The sequence below is a fragment of the Echinops telfairi genome, unplaced genomic scaffold (genome assembly GCF_000313985.2).
Source record: "Echinops telfairi isolate 266 unplaced genomic scaffold, ASM31398v2 ScPeMD7_3;HRSCAF=10, whole genome shotgun sequence".
Classification (NCBI taxonomy): domain Eukaryota; kingdom Metazoa; phylum Chordata; class Mammalia; order Afrosoricida; family Tenrecidae; genus Echinops; species Echinops telfairi.
This window is the reverse complement of record NW_022103899.1, coordinates 23,051,926-23,068,947: the sequence shown is the minus strand read 5'-3', so window position 1 is coordinate 23,068,947 and position 17,022 is coordinate 23,051,926. Positions and strand designations below refer to the sequence as shown.

General features: G+C 43.1%; 1 non-coding gene across 1 annotated transcript; it reads left to right on the top strand.

Moving 5' to 3' along the window:
- The first annotated feature begins 10,564 nt into the window (after positions 1-10,564).
- Positions 10,565-10,671, top strand: LOC115872287. The gene has a single exon (XR_004047788.1). It is a non-coding gene; the product is annotated as a U6 spliceosomal RNA (small nuclear RNA).
- Positions 10,672-17,022: the final 6,351 nt, after the last annotated feature.

Below are 17,022 nucleotides of genomic sequence, written 5' to 3'. Positions count from 1 at the left end.
CTTTGTGGACTGGTGTTGGGTTAATGTTGGACTTGTGGGCTTGGGCAGCATTGGGTTGGGATGTTTTCGTGATGCACATTTTCTTTACCTAAAACTCTCTTATACATGAGTTGCTGTGGATTTGTTTCTCTAAAGTACTTAGACTAATACAGTGGTGTTGTATATTGATCATTGCGATCAGTGCCCCCTTTCTTCCCCTTCTCCCTCCACCTTCCCCCTACGCTCATGGTATTGTGACTCCCGTTACTGTGCCTGAAGGGCTTATCCTGGCATCACAGAGTTATTTCTCTGTAACTAGTGACACAGGTCACCATATTCAAAATAAAACTAGGTGCTTTAACTCACATCTGGAATTAAAAAATCAATTTTCAAAGGGTTAGTATTTCAAGTAAGCAGAAAGATTTTAAAAATTAAAAACAAGCAGATATACAACCAAGCAAACAAAACATGCTAAGGACACAAATTGGTAATTTATTTAAGAGTAGACACAACCAACAAACATGAGAAAATACTTAATATTCCCATTTTAAAATGTAAAAAGCTGTCTTTTATTTTGCTCATTGGATTAGCAAAATGTGAAGAAATTGATACTATTTAATGTTGGCCAGTGTGTGAAGGGGAGCTGTATTTCTGTAATCCTACGATGGCCTGAGGATGGAGGCCATGCCGCAAGGGATGGTGGGATGGAAGACAGGAAATGTCTGCATTAGAAGAGGATGCTGGAGTCACCGTGCCAGTCCAGAACTGCCGACTTCTGGACTTCTTATGTGAGAAACCCACAACCTTATTGGGGGCTAAACACTCCATTCCATTCCAATATTATATGCTGCCCAGCACAGTCCAGCTCACGTGAGAATTAAGCAGACTTTCCAAGGTTGCATCATAGAATGGAGACGCTTGAACTTTGGAGCCTGGCTACTTGTTTTTATACACAGTACACAACAAGTTTGGACCTGAAAGATGTAAATGCTAACAAGCAAATTATTTTATGATAAGATAATGTGGGAGTATACTCAACATAGTTTCTAGCACATAATTAGGTGCTAAATAAATGAAAACCACTGTTTTCTCCCAAATTTTATTTTCTTGCTGTTGAGAACACACAGGAAACATATACCAAGTTTCCACATGTATAACTTAGTGACAGTGATGGCATTCAAGGTATACAGCCACTCCCACCCTCCTTGTCAGAGCTGTTCCTCTTGGATGAATATAAATTCACTTCGCATTAAGATTTCTAATCTTTCGAGTTGTTGTCTATTTGATCCCATAGAGACAGTTCTTAAGAGCATAATGCTCAAGGCTGACTCATTTTTTTTTTTTCCTTTTTTAACATTTTATTAGGGGCTCATACAACTGTTATCCCAATCCTTATACACATCAATTGTGTAAAGCGCATTTGTACATCGTTTCTCAAAACATTTTCTCTCCATTTAAATCCCCGACATTAGGTCCTCATTTTTCCCCTCCCTCCCTGCTCCCCCCTCCCGCATGAGCCCTTGATAGTTTATAAATGGGTATTTTGTCATATCTTGCCCTGTCCGACGTCTCCCTTCATCCACTTTTCGGTTGTCTGTCCCCCAGGGAGGAGGTCACACACAGTTCCATGTAATCGGTTCCCTCTTTCCTACCCATTCTCCCTTTACCCACCCTGTTTTGCCACTCACACCACTGGTCCTATAGGGCTCATCCGTCCTGGATTCCCTGTATTTTCAGTTCCTATCTGTACCAGTGTACCTCCTCTGGTCTAGCCAGTCTTGCAAGATCGAATTCGAGTCATGGTAGTGGGATCGGGTAGGAAACGTTTAGGAACTAGAGGAAGGTTGTATTTCTCATCATTGTTACATCGCACCCTGACTGGCTCATCTCCTCCCCGAGACCACTCTGCAAGGGGATCTCCAGTGGCCTACTAATGGGCTTTGGATCTCCACTCCGCACTCCCCCCATCTCAAGGCTGACTCTTAATAGCAGTTAAATCAATGTTCAGTTTTTAAGATGATGGCAGGGGATATTTTGGGTTTAAGTTGTAAAGATAATCTCAGGACAATACAAGGAAGCTTCAAAAAGATGGATAAAAGATAATGATTTTTTCCCATAAACTTTTTAAAGCTGGCTAGTAGTTTCAAGTGGGAGAAAGAGGAGACTTTCTGCTCCCGTAAAGATTGACAGCCTTCGAAACCCTAGGGAGCGTATCTACTCTGTCATGGAGGGTTGCTATGACTCAGAATTGACTCAATAGCAGCCGGCATCATGATTGACTGTAGTCTTAGTGGTTCATCCACCCTCCCTGACTCCAGAAAGTCTAAGTCCATAAGAATTTGACATTCTGTCTTGTATTTAACCTCTTCTGATCAGGATTCTCCTACAGAATCTTTGATAAAAATGTTCTGTAGAGGAACGCTAATACCAAGGGCTCAAGTAGAAAGAAAATGTTTTGAAAATGATGATGGCAGCATATGTACAAATGTCCTTGACACAATGGATGTATGGATTGTAATAAGATCTGCATGAGCCCCCAATAAAGTGACTGAAAATAAAAGTTACAAAAAGAAAATGTTCTGCATGGTAGTCGGGCACCATCCAAATCTTCTGGCCTCATGGCAGAGGAGGAAGTTCACGGAGGCAAATAACCAAACCTTCTATATTCTCCTATTCTTGACTTTCCTTCTTCTACTGTGCAGGTGAATAGAGACCAATCGTTTTTCCTTGGAAGGCTGTTTGCAAGGATTTAAGAACCCCAGACACTACTCAACTAGGAAGGAGCACAGAAGCACATTAGGATAATTAACTGAGATGTCCCATCAAACCTGACCTCCAAATCAAGGAACAAAATCCCATGGAGTTTGGTTACACAAAAGCAGCCTTGGCAGCAATTGTTTTGTTTTGGTTTTATTATTATAAAAATGTGTATCACACAACTTCTGTCAGTTCAACTTTTTATTTATTTATTTATTTATTTATTTTAATCATTTGATTAGGGGCTCATACAACTCTTATCACAATCCATACACACATCAATTGTGTCAAGCACATTTCAACATTCATTGCCCTCATCATTCTCAAAACATTTCCTCTCCACTGAAGCCCCTGGTACCACAGTTCAACTTTTCCGTTGTACAGCTTATTGCCCGCAAACACAGGCACTGGCTTTGCTGCCCTGCTCCGTTTTGATGGGCGTTTCGGTTGCTTTCACCTTTGGGCTCTTGTGAAAAGCACTGCACTGACCATTGGTGTACGAGTTGAGTTACAGTCAGTGTGGGGATTCAAATAATTAACAACCGATTCACTGCCTTAACAACCTCTTTAAGTATAAAAAAGGTCATACCGAAAGGCCGTTTATTATTTCATACGGTTGATTCTTAAATAAGAACAATAAAAGTTTTAAAATATTAAATAATACCTGACAAAAAATAATAAAACTGCTAAGCTATTTCCATATTGATTCTTGATTAGCATCCTCCTTTGCAATATACCCCTTTATCTGAACCTCCTTGGCTGTGTGATCTTATCCTTAACCATCTTTTCATTGTAGGAGTGAATTGCCATTCCTTTACAGGTAGGCCAGTTAGACAATAGTCATTATGTTAAATATATTAGAAACAGGTGACTTCTCTTCTCTGAACATATTACATTCAGCTTTGAAAAACCCTTTTCGCTTCTGCTGAACTTACAGCATTGTTCTGACAAGATTTTTTGCTCTTTGAACACTTTCAGTAGTGGCATAAGTCACTCATAATATCTTATGGGAATTGGGAGCATAACAAAGCTGAAACGAATGATAGCAAATGACAGCATGTCATCCGCTCATTGTTTGACACTTTTTCTCTTTATATTGTATATTTATTTACTGAAGTAAAAATCATAAGGGAATAAAAATGTAGTACTTCATCAAAAGTATAACGAGTTTTATGAAATGGATACGTAAATAATACAAGCACAGTTCCGTCTAACTTTTTATACATATGGACAGAATGAACAGTACTACACAAGTGCTTAGAACACGCTGTTGTGCAGATGAACATTAAAAAAGAGTAAGAAATGTAAATTTGTGATTTCCACCTTAGAATGAACCCTGACTCTAAGTGCCATTTTAACAACTGGTTCACTAAACTCAACAAAAAATTAACTATCAGTAAGGCTGAACTGGTGTGAACTGGCTGAATCCCCCCACTGGTGATAGTCAATTACTATGGCCCACATAGCCTTCACTTCTCGTGTTATCTATTAGAACTCTGGACTTTATATGCCTGATGCTGCAGTCCTATTTTGGAGGGCATCCTCCACTGATGACCAGGATTAGGGTGGGATTAAGATCTGACCTAGCAAAGAGTGAGAACCAAGTCACATTTTTTGTTTCCTTGACGGCATCTTTAAGACCCTGCCGTAGTATGGGAGGGGAACCCAGCTGCACCCTTGTTTTCCGTGACTATGTACTGGAGCCACCATACTGTTCTAACACATGTCGCCTCACCTGGAAAGCCACACCTCTACTTCCTGACCAAGCTTTGGTAGAAGCAAGATCTCCCATGGCTTCGGGACACTTTGGCTTTGACTCTAGGTCCCTGCATTTGGATTTTGGACTGAAGGGCATCCACCACCACGTGAGAGATTTCCTCTAAGTATCATGAGTTTCTATGGGAATTTGCAGAGATCCCCAGAATTCAGGGATGTGAAGGAATACACTAAAGGGAGGAGCGAGGGGGAAATGGAGCAGAAGAGCATACTGGAAGAGTTGGACATTTGGGACATCATTAATCTCCAACTCCTTGCTACTAGTCTGGTATTTCTCCTAAAACAAATTATTACCATACAAATCTTTTTGACAGTCTCTGCTTTCCAGTCTTTTGGGCACGTACCCAGGACTAGAATTGTTGGGTCATGTGATAACTCTAGTTGCTTCAGTCTTTTGAGGAGCTTCCCTACTGTGTTCCACACCGCACGGGAGTCCCAGTTCCCCCACGTCAATTACAGTATTCGTTCTTTTCAGTTGTTACTGCTGCTGTTGATCGCTGCCTTTCCAGGGGCGTGGGGTGAACTTTATCTTTGTTGAAAGGCCTGCTTTTAAGTTTGTGAAAAAGTCTTTTTTTTTAAGTCATTAAAGTGGAAAGTAACATTTTGCCTAAGGAAATTCCAGAATAAATATAGAGTGTTTAAATTTTACCATTTTGTAACATAAAGAAATCTTCACATGGAGAAAATATTGAAGTTGTCAAACATTTCATTTGATTGAATGTACAACCAGTTCCCATGGAAACCTCAGACAGAATATCAAATAACATATTACATTGGGCAATTCTGCAAAAGATAAAGTGCTGAGAAGCAAAGATGCTATTTAGAACTCCAGCGCCTCTGGCCTGTCTAGGGCATGTCAATCGCTTCATCTGCATGGGAACGCGGGCAGTGAAGAGGGCCATCTGAGAAGTCCTCCAGTATTGGAATGGTGGTGTGGGGGCAAGTATTCTCCAGGGGCCACCAAAAGAACAAACCATCAATCCTGCAAGAAGTACATCTAGAATGCTTCTTAGAGACTTTGTCTCGTGGACAAGGTCAAGTCAAAAGTATTTCTACTAGGGTTCCACTTCCTATATGTGGTTTTGTTTATTAGAACAAAATGTGGTTAACCATATCTCTGCCATCAACCAACTCCTGTACACAGATTCTCGGTAATACACTTGTCTTAGTCTCCTTAGTGGCCTTTAAACAGTCCCATTCAAACAGTGACTTCCAAGAGGATCTGCTTGGCAGTTCTACAGTGAAGGCAGAGGTAAGCTCAGCAGACTGTGGTGGCTCTTTGGGAGGATTTGAAAGGGGTAATCCTAATAGGTTTTCTTGAAGGGCACAGGAGGATCATGGGGACCTATTTTGAGAAAATTAAAGGTTGTATTGGTCAGCTGAAGGCCTGGAGAGTTGCCCCGAGGAGATGTGCTCATCCCAACAATGGACTGTTCATTCTTCCAGGGGAGGAAGGACTGCCCTACAAGAACTCCATTGGGAAATCTTAACCCCCGTCCACCCTGGAGCCCTGATCATGCCCCAAACCCACTGCCATTGAGTCAATTCTGACTCACAGTGACCCTATAAAGGGTTTCTGAGACTAAATGTTTATGAGATTAGACAGCCACATCTTTCTACCACAGAGAGGCTGGTGGATTTGAACTTCCGGCCTTGCAATTAGCAGTCCCAAACTCCTAACCATCAGTGCCACATCGGTGTGTTTCTTGAGAATGCTGACACTGCTGTTTGGACATGGTGCAAATCAAAGGGAAAGGGCTAGAGATGTAAATACTGCCTTCAAAAGTGTGTAGATCTAAATGAAAGATATATTGAGAAACAACCGCTTCACAATTCAATATTTTTGTTTAATATGTTTCTATGATGTTCTAGCAATAGATTTTTGTTTGTTTTTTAACCTACTATCAGGAGAGACCAGTTCTTGAAGGGCATGCTGTTTGGCAAAGCAGAGGGTCAGTAAAAACAGGAAGACCCTCCACAGGATGAACCGCCACAGCAGCTGTAACCACGAGTTCAAACGCAACAATAACTGTGCGGGTGGCCTGGGACAGGGCCGTGTTTCCTCCTGTTACACACAGGGCCACTGAGAGTCAGAGCTGAGTCTATGGCCCCTACCAATACCACCTTTAAAATCAAATTACCCACAAAGAGTCACCAAATGTACGAAAACAAACAAACAAATTCACCATTCTAACGTTGTAGTTCTTAAGATTTATTCAGGTTTAGAGTCAGGGTGAGGTTATTTAAGAGTCTTAACTAAATTAATCTCAGACCTAAAATGAAATAGCCTAATTCACAACCAACAAAACCTTTCCAGTGCAAGGATAAACAAATCCTCAGCAGTTCATCTCCAGAAGCCATGGGAAGGTTCTGTTCATTTGCTCAGCAAATATTGAGCACCTACCACTTGCCAGGCCTGTTCTAGGTGCCAAGGGCCAAGCAGGAAACAAGGTACAGAGAAAAACGCCCTGGTCTCATGATTTTACATCCTTTCAGGGTAAGAGACAATAAACTTGTAAATGAATGAACAATAAAAAAAACACAATAGGAAGTGCTCTGCAAAAGATGAAGCCTGGGCAATGTGGCAGATGCTGGGTAGATTTTCAAGGAAGTAGTCAGCCAGCCTTTTCTGAGATTTGAATGACTTTTTAAAAAAGGAGCCACACAAAGGTCAGGTGGCAGAGAAATTCAGGCCGAGGGAGGAGCTGATTCAAACGCCCTGGAAGAAGGGCCCAGCCTGGAGCCCAGCCGGGCGGGAGTAGCCGCTCGAGAAGTGCGCAGAGGCCACACCACTGAGGCCTTGAATGCAGGAGAAGGGGATTTATTCTAAGTGCATAGAAAAGAGATCATGGAGGTTTGTAAACAGGCGGGAAATGTGATCTGATTTTGTTTGAGAGAGATCACGTGGCTTGTGTGTATAAATTGGCTGTGAAGCTGTGGTGAAGGAGGAGGCAGGAGCGTGTGACTAACCCGGAGGAGGGCAAGAGCCACTTGAAACTGAGCACTGAGCCAACAAGAGCAACAAAACCTCCCTGCCATCGAATCGATTTCAACCCAGAGTCCAAACTACGGCTCCCGAAAGGTTCCCAACAGAGTGGTAGAAGCAAGACTGCTGCGGAGGCTTGTTAAGGATTCTCAGCAGCTCACTTATGATGAGTCATGGATCTTATTGGGCTCTTCTAGCTGTACTGGTTTTGGCTGGTATCAGAGAAATGTGAGTCTCTACATAAACAGGCACCTATTCCTACTAGGAAGAATTGTGAGCTACACGCCAGAAACTCCTGCGTGCTTTCTTCCGCTCACTAGGACAACTTGAAGGAGTCCTGGGGGCACGCACCGTGGTTAAGCACTTTGCTGCTCCCCGAAAATTCAGCAACTCAAATCCACCAGGGCCTGTGCAGCAGCTATGGAGGCAAACAGACCTGCTGATCTGCTCCCATGAGGATTACAGTGCAAGAGACCCTCTGGGCGTTTCTACTCTGTGACTCCGCGTCAAGAAGAGTTGGAATAGACTCGACCACACTACAGCAGCTGGACCTGGGCACTCAAGAGTCCCAATGAAGTCCTGCCTGGTGGTCATGGTTATACTGGACCTCGACAAGGCCAGCCGAGGCCCTGGAAAGTGAACAGTGTACACCATCGGTTTCCAAACTTATTGGCCTGCCACCCCTTTCCAGAAAAGAAAATTACTCAGTAATTTAAAAGTTTTGTACTATAGCCCATAATCCAGGATAAAGTGTAAGTACTTGCTCTTCAGCCCCCCTGGATCGTGCGCGCAGCTTGGGAAACACTGGAGTACAACATCCTTTCTTTGGGATGAAAAATTTAAATAGTTCAGCCATGAGAGTATAACTCAACTTCTACCGAACAAAAAATTAAAAAGCAATAATGTATAAGCGTGCTTTAAATAGTTAGCAACAACAAGAAATCACGCTATAATAATGATTCCTTTGCATTAATATTCCTTTGACTTCTAGTGGTTTTTCATAACATATGAAATACAAGGTCAGCAGTTAGAAAACACAATCTGGTCCTTGGGAGAAAGACTTGGCTTTCTACTCCCGTAAAGAGTTAAGTCTGTAAGCAAATGTGGTGAAGAAAGCTGATGGTGCCTGGCTATCAAAATATATAGCATCTGGGGTCTTAAAATTTGAAGATAAATAAATGGCCACCTAGCTGAGAAGCAACAAAGCCCACATGGAAGAAGCACACCAGCCTGTGTGATCATGATGTGTCAGTGGGATTAGGTATCAGGCATCAAAGACCCGGAACAAAAAATCTTATCAGTGTGAACAAGGGGGAGCACAGAGTGGAGACCAAAAGCCCATCTGTAGACAATTGGACATCCCCTCACAGAAGGGTCACAAGGAAGAGACGAGCCAATCTGGGTGCAGTATAGCACCGATGAAATACACAACTTTCCTTGGGTTCTCTTATTTCTTTATTTATTTTTATTAAATCATTTTATTGGGAGCTTGTACAACTTTTATCACAAGTCATATATACATCCACGTGTCAAGCACATTTGTGCATTTGTTGCCCTCATCATTCTCAAAACATTTGTTTTCCACTTGAGCCCTTGGTATGAGCTCATTTTCCCCCTCCCTCCCTGTTTCCCCCTCCCACATGAACTCTTGATAATTTATAAATTATTATTACTTTGTCATATCTTACACTGTCCAACGTCTCCCTTCACCCACTTTTCTGCTGTCCACCCCCCAGGGAGGAGGTTGTAGATCCTTGTAATCAGTTCACCCTTTCTACCCCACCTTCCCTCCACCCTTCCAGTATCGCCACTCTCACCACTGGTCCTGAGGGGTTTCCTCGAGTTCTTTAATGCTTCCTTCCCCCACTATCATGACCCCAATTCTACCTTACAAATCCAGCTAGACCAGAGCATGTACACTGGTACAGATAAAAGTTCGAAACACAGGAAATCCAGGACAGATAAACCCCTCAGGACCAATAATGAAAGTAGTAATACCAGGAGGGTAAGAGAAAGGTAGGGGTAGAAAAGGAGAACCAATCATGATGATCTACATATAACCCTCTCCCAGGGAGTGGACAATATGAAAAGTGGGTGAAGGGAGACAGCAGTCAGTGTAAGGCATGAAAAAAAAAATTTAAATAAATTATCAAGGGTTCATGAGGGAGGGAAGGTGGAGGGGGAAATGATCTGATACCAAGGGCTCAAGTAGAAAAAATGTTTTGAGAATGATGATGGAAACATATGTATAAATATGCTTGACGCAATGGATGTGTGTATGGATTGTGATAAGAGCTGTAAGAGCCCCCAATAAGCTGATTAATAATAATAAAGAATTAAGTCTCAGAAACTCATAGGGGCAGCTCTACCTGGTCGCAACGAGTCAGCATTGAGTCAATGGCAATGAGTGGGATGTTCAACCCATTTCTCAATGATGAAAGTTGATAGGGGTATTTGTCACCTTTCAAACTTGCCAGGGAACTTGTGCTTCCGGCACATGGTGTAACAAGGACTGGAGCAATGAACGCACAGGAGGAAAGATCTGAAACCATGGTTCCAGACACTGGACCAAAGGCAGTGGACAATGACCCTTCTCTTGTCTAAAGCAACAGAAAAGAATGCAGAGTGGCTCATTGGGACAAAAGAACTTATGAAACGGACAGCGGGAAACTCAGACTCTCCAGAGGAGTCAGAAATCCAAGAGCAGCAATTAACAATTAAGAACAAATACTGCTGCAAAAATAGGAGTCCTTGCCGAAGACCATGCTGCTATCACACGACAGGCAAAAATGCCACGTCTGGTGACTGCTGCTCCTGACCAGAACATGCCACAGCTGCCACCGGAGACTGGAACATAGCTGCCTCCACAAGGCCCTGCTTCTCGTCTCAACAGCCTAGGGAGCTGTCTGCAGCCAGTGGCAATCAGGGCTGAGCCTGAGAAACAAGAGTGGGAGGGAGGCTCTGCCTCCTAAGGGGACATAGGACAAATGTCACACACACACACACACACACACACACACACATTATTTCTTTGTACTATACTAATCAGATAAAAGTCTAAGTCAAGTGCTGGCTTCGGCAGCACACATACTAAAATGGGAACAATGCAGAGAAGATTAGCATGGTCCCTGCGCAAAAATAACCCTCGAAAAGAATAAAATCTACAAATCCAGAAAAAAAAAAGCCTAAGTCAATTGTATCCCCCAATAAGGAGAGCTATACATGACAGATATCCTAAAGCCATAGCACCAAGGGGTGCATTTACCTTTGTCTGTGCATCAGCCTTCCGCTGTCAACTTAGCACATATGCTTAATAAAAGATGGAGGTTGGGAGGATATATTTGAAGAATGCTTTTTGTGGTTGTTTTCAATCCTCAGGCTCCTGTCAGGAAGGAAGGCCTCATCCTGAAACACAATCTCTGTGATGTGATCGGATGAGGGCACCCTCTCCTCCGCTCATTCAGCCAACAAATAGTTACGGTCTTGTCCTCACGGCGTCAGCCATCCAGCAAAGGAGAAAGATGGTACATGAATAGGTATACAAATAATGGTGCAGTTAGTGTTGGTGGAAATGCTGACAGAGAGGGAATACATCCTAGGAACGCGTGTGGTAAAAGAATACACTTCTTGAATCATACACTTGTCAGGAAAGCTTTCCTGAGCAAATGGCGTTTGGTTAAAAGATAATAATAATAAATTATATATATATATATATATATATATATATATATATATATATATATATACACTCTAAAATAGGAAAACTGTTGAAATAAATGTCTAGCCACCAAAGATGCTATTATAGTAACATGATTCCTCACATATTCATAGATAGCCGTTAACGTTGAAAATTATTTGTAGATCAGCTTTTTTCAATTCAAAGGCATTCTGGATATGATGATGGCTCAGAAATCGCAGCCCACTGTAAACTAAGTGGGCAATTCTAAAGCCAAATGACAAAGAGTCTTTCAAATATACATTTTAAGAATAAAAGTTGCACGGAATGTAAAATGGAGCGCAAGGTCAGCCAACGCCTGGGCTGCCCTGCGGCCAGAGGCCTGGAAGGTCTGGTGTGAAGGAGCGTGCAAGGCCGCCACGGGGAGCAGCTGGGCCCTTAGCAGCAGCCGTCCGGTGCCCTTGGCATCAGGAAGGCGGCCGCAGGGAGCTCACAGGGAGGAGGACGTAGCCTTCCACCGGGCGGGCCTCTCACTGCCACCACCTCATTTCCAGGCCACCTATCTTGGACTGTTGTCACGCTCCATTCTGATGCTACCTGCCTAATGAGCTTTACTTCTGACTTCGGTTACAATAATCAGCTCTGGAGTCCCTGGGGAGCGCGTGTCTGGGGAAGGCTGCAAACAAGTGAATGCTTGGTAGCGAACAGAAGGGTTGGAGGTTCAAGTCACCCAGAGGTGCCTCAGAGAAAGGCCTGCTGATCCACTCCCCGAAAGCCAGCCGTGGAAAGCCCCGTGGAAAGCAGGATGCTCGACACACGCAAGAGTGCCACGACTCAAAACAAACAAACAAACAAAAAGAGTGCCACGACTCAGGCAGCCTCCACTTGTCCGAGCCGTGTGCAGCGTGTGGAGCCGCCACCCTTACCTGCCCGACCACCAGCCAAGGGGGAGCAGTGCCGGAGGACGTCACCTCCAGCGTGGCCAGGAAAGCCCATGGGAGAGGCCCCTTTGGGCACTTAGAGCCCCTCTGACTGCTTGGTCTCGCCAAATGCCCCAGAAATATGGTACCAGTCAATACGGCCACATTCTACTTGCGATTCTCCTACCGAATCTGAGCCTTCCATCTGGACGGAGGGACTCTTTCCACAGTCATTTCCATACTCTCTCCCTGGGGGGTGGAATTTGATTAAAACACAAAATCTAGCATTCCCCTAAAGTGAAATAGGAAACTCCGTTCATTCCATCCATAATCCCTTCACCGACTATCAAGATCCGATTCCCCAGACCTACACTATGCTGGGGGAAAACAAAAAAAAACACCTCTCTCCCAATTCCTCCTAAGAACCACTTAGTGATTTTAAGGTCTGCTATGGAAAGAACTGGTGATGGAGTTACTCTGCGATCCAAAAGGTCAGCAGTTCAAAAGCACCAACCGCTCCATGGGAGAAAGACTGGGCTTTCTATTCCCATACGCAGTTACGGTCTCAGGAACCCATGGTGGGTAACTATACATCGGCATGGACTCGATGGCAGTGAGGGTATGAAAAAAACACGTTAGCTATGCTGACAAATTAAAAATAAATAAGTAAACATAGTGCAGCGAGCAAAGCACTCAGTTGCCAACCAGGAGCGCAGTGGTTCAAACCCACCCGCTGCTCAGTGGAAGAAAGAGGAGGCTGCCTGCTTCTAAGAAAGTGTACCGCCTTGGGAAGCCTATGGGACAATTCTCCTCTGTCCTCCTGGGGCTCGCTGAATCAGAGGGGTTACTTAGTTTTAAAACATGTGCAATAGGCTAGTACAGATAGGAACTGAAAATACAGGGAATCCAGGACGGATGAGCCCTATAGGACCAGTGGTGTGAGTGGCAAAACAGGGAGGGTAAAGGGAGAGTGGGTAGGAAGGAGGGAACCGATTGCAAGGAACTATATGTGACCTCCTCCCTGGGGGACAGACAACCGAAAAGTGGGTGAAGGGAGACGTCGGACAGGGCAAGATATGACAAAATACCCATTTATAAACTATCAAGGGCTCATGAAGGAGCGGGGAGCGGGGAGGGAGGGGAAAAATGAGGACCTAATGTCAGGGGTTTAAGTGGAGAGAAAATGTTTTGAGAAATGATGTACAAATGCGCTTTACACAATTGATGTGTGTATGGATTGGGATAACAGTTGTATGAGCCCCTAATAAAATGTTAAAAAAAAACAAAAAACGTGCAATAGGAATGGGAAAAAAAATCTGATTTAGCAACAATCTTGTGCTGATTGTTGTAAATATGGCTCAGAAAGAAAGAAAATCTTCAACTTAATCTAAAGAAGAAAAAGGTTTTTTGTTGCTGTTTTTTTTTCTTTTTACTAGAAGTGGTTGAAACTGTCTCTTTTGCCACGAGCCTAGAACTAGATGATGCTTGGATGCCATTACTGAACATTTTGATCAGAGGCTTCACAGAATACTCATCAAAGGGGAGAAAATGCAGAACAGAACTCCAAATTCTCATCGGCTTTAAGCTTCCTGGAGTCATGCTGAACCCCTGAAATATTGCCCGGAGATCACCTTTAAACTTTACCCTGAAAATACCCCTTGAGGTCTTCTTGAAAGAAAGCAATCGTTTAGCTTAATTAGCAAAAAAATGGCTACCTTGAAGAAATGCCTCTCTCCATGTGAGCTCAAATAGACCACAGCAACCGAAAGGCTCAGACAAGACCCTGCATCGGGAAGAGGAGAGGAGGGCACCATGCAAGAAGGTCAACAGTGCTGCTAAACGGTACACGGACAAACTGCTGCATTGCTGTGGATATCCCAGCAACGAAATTAAAGTTTAAAAAACTTGTTTTATATCACCAAGGAGTCTTTAAAAATCCAGATGCCTGGGCCTCATCCGTCATTTCCATTTGTTTGCTCTAAACCAAGTATCAATATTTCTTTCACAAAACATTAAAAATTGAGAAATCATTCACAAACCCCAAGATTTTAAACTGCACTGGAAACTGAATGGGTTACAGTAGTCACCAAAATGTGCAATCATCAACGTGATCTAATTCCAGAACATTTTCATCACCCCAGGAAAAACCCTGTGTCCATTCGCAGTCACTCCCCTGTCCTCCCCTCCTTATAACAAACAAACACAAACACTTCACTGCCCAGGAGTCCATTCGGACGCCTAGAGAACCTCTGAACACAGTAGAACTGCCGCTGTGGGTTTCTGAGACTACAATCTTTACAGAAGCAGAAAGCCTCATCTTTCTCTTTTGGAGCTGCTGGTGGGTTTGAACTCCTGACCTTGTGGTTAGCAACTCAATGTGTTAACCATTGCATCAGCAAAGCTCCATACCTGGTAACCTCTAATCTACTTTCAGTCTCAATGAACTTGCTGATTCTGGACATTTCATAGAAATGGAATCATACAATTATTTTTTAAGTTGCTAAGACTTATAACCTTTTTAAAATCCCCAACAAGGTATGATAGACATTAACATAGCTATTATTATAAAATCCAACTTGTATGTTACTTTATAAGAACCGGATTTTCACACAGTAATGAAATGTAGAAGTTTTCAAAGTATAAATTGCAAGGTATTTCCAATCCACCCAGGGGAAATTGAAAACCTATACTTACAAATGTACTTTTTCATAGCCAATAGCTGTTTTTGAAGCCAAAAACATTGTTATGGATTAAAATGTGTCCCCCTCTCCCAAATTATATGTTAAGCTCTGACCTGTGAAGGTGATTGTCTTATGTTAACCCCTGTAGCTGTGAATGTGATCCTATTGCGACATAGGGGTTTCCCTTTCTGAGTGATGCAGCAGCTCATTTTTACATGCCATTTCTAGCCATGGTCTTGTAACACTCATTAAATGATTGCCCGGGACTGTGAAAATTAACGTGTTGGTAGTACACCACAGGGGACTGGATAGCTTGCTAATGATGTAAATAAGGTATACAACACCCTTGTGGGAGTGGGATTGTGTACAAGGTGTCCAGACCCCTAATGAGGGGATTGGTCCATTTGGCCATCCTGCTAGTCTTAAAACAAGCCATCCCAGAGGTGGATAGGTTCCTCCCGGGGTTTCTACACTGAGAACCATTTAGATCCAGGGGACAGGAGTTGTAACACTGGATAGGGTGAGACAATGAGAAGCAGCTACACAGAAGTAACAACATCAGAGGCAGAAGAACCAAGGGATCAGCAGGAGAAGATGCAGTGGGCTTCTTGGTCCTGGGAAAAGCGAGCGCTTATCCATGGAGCTTGCCAACCCACAGAGCCAGAGAGCTAAATACCTTCAGTTTGAAGCTTACCAGTTGAGTGGTGTGTCTCTGGGAACTTACTGGAGGAACTAAAGAACTTTGTGAGTCTTGTCCAGGTAGGGGGCCAGGGCCTCAAAAGACCACGGGCAAGAAAGAGGCCTGTCTACAGGCACTGCTGAGAAAAAACTGTCCTGATTAAACAACTCTATACTGAGATTGTTTTGATCCTAAATCGTAACCTGTTACTTCCCTAATAAACCCACAAGTGGGAGTATGGTCTGAGTCTTATGTGACAGAGGACAGTAGTGTCATGGGAGGACAAATGGTGTCATAACTGGCAACAAGGCTCGAGAAGAGGTGGATCTGACGTCTGCCGCGTATGGATTAGCCTTGGGATGTTGCCCTTAACTCTCTCCTTCTTGGGTAGTTAAGAGGTCAGATGCCTCCACTGGGCCATGTTTAAAATTTTTAATTGGGTCACATGGTTTGTCCTATATGTACTCTTCTATTGTTGTGGTTAGTGCTATAGTCTAATTTGACCTTTTGTGACTCCATATGACAAGAGTAGAACTGCCCCATAGGGTTTCATTAGCTGTCATTGTTCGTTTCGGGTTATGTTTTGTTTTGTTACCTTTCATTGTTACGGGAACAGATCACCAGGTCTTTCCCTTGAAGAACAGCTGGATGGGTTCAAATCGCTCGTGGAGAGTCGTGTTCCATCAGCAGCTGAAGGTCTTGAGAGCTTTACTCCATCTACAGCACTGTCTACTCCCCTTTGAAGAGGCAGCTTTTCCCAGTTGTATTTTCAGTGCCTGCCACCCTAAGGCTCATCTCCCAGCCTTATATTTGACAGCGTTTTGCTGCTGTTCCTAACATCTTCAATGGTTAATCCCTCATACGTGGACAGCCTAGCCCTTCTCTGTAGTTTGTGTTTAGTCTAGAAGCCCCACTGAAACCTGTCCACCTTGGGTGACTCTGCTGATACTTGAACTATTGGTGACATAGTTTCCAACATTACAGCAGCCTGCAAGCCACCACAGAAGTGGTTCTCAACCTTCCTAATGCTGCGACCCTTTAATATAGTTCATTTTGTGGTGACCCCCCCAGCATAAAATTATTTTCATTGTTACTTCATAACTATAATTTTGCTACTGTTATGAATCAGGCGACCTCTGTGAAAGGGTTGTTCCACCCCCCAGGGGGTCAGGACCCACAGGTTGAGAACCGCTGCATTACAGTATGGCAAACTGAAAGACAAGTGCTGTTAGAAAGCCAAAAGAAAAATCATAATCAGCATATCTCAAGCTGAAAAAAAACTGAAAAAATAAAATTATTCATCTTGAATTGCAATATTAAGAGATTCTATGGGCAAAACATTGAATGATACAAGAAGCATCCAAAGTCAATGAAAGGAACACACAGTCACTGTGTGTGTTCACTCAACTGGACCTAGATGATCAGACCGAATTTTTTTTTTTTTTTTACTTTGTCCACTTCAGAATCACTGACCTATTGCATTTCCTTTTTTTTTTTTTAACATTTTATTAGGGGCTCATACAACTATTATCGCAATCCATACACACATCAATTGTGTAAAGCGCATT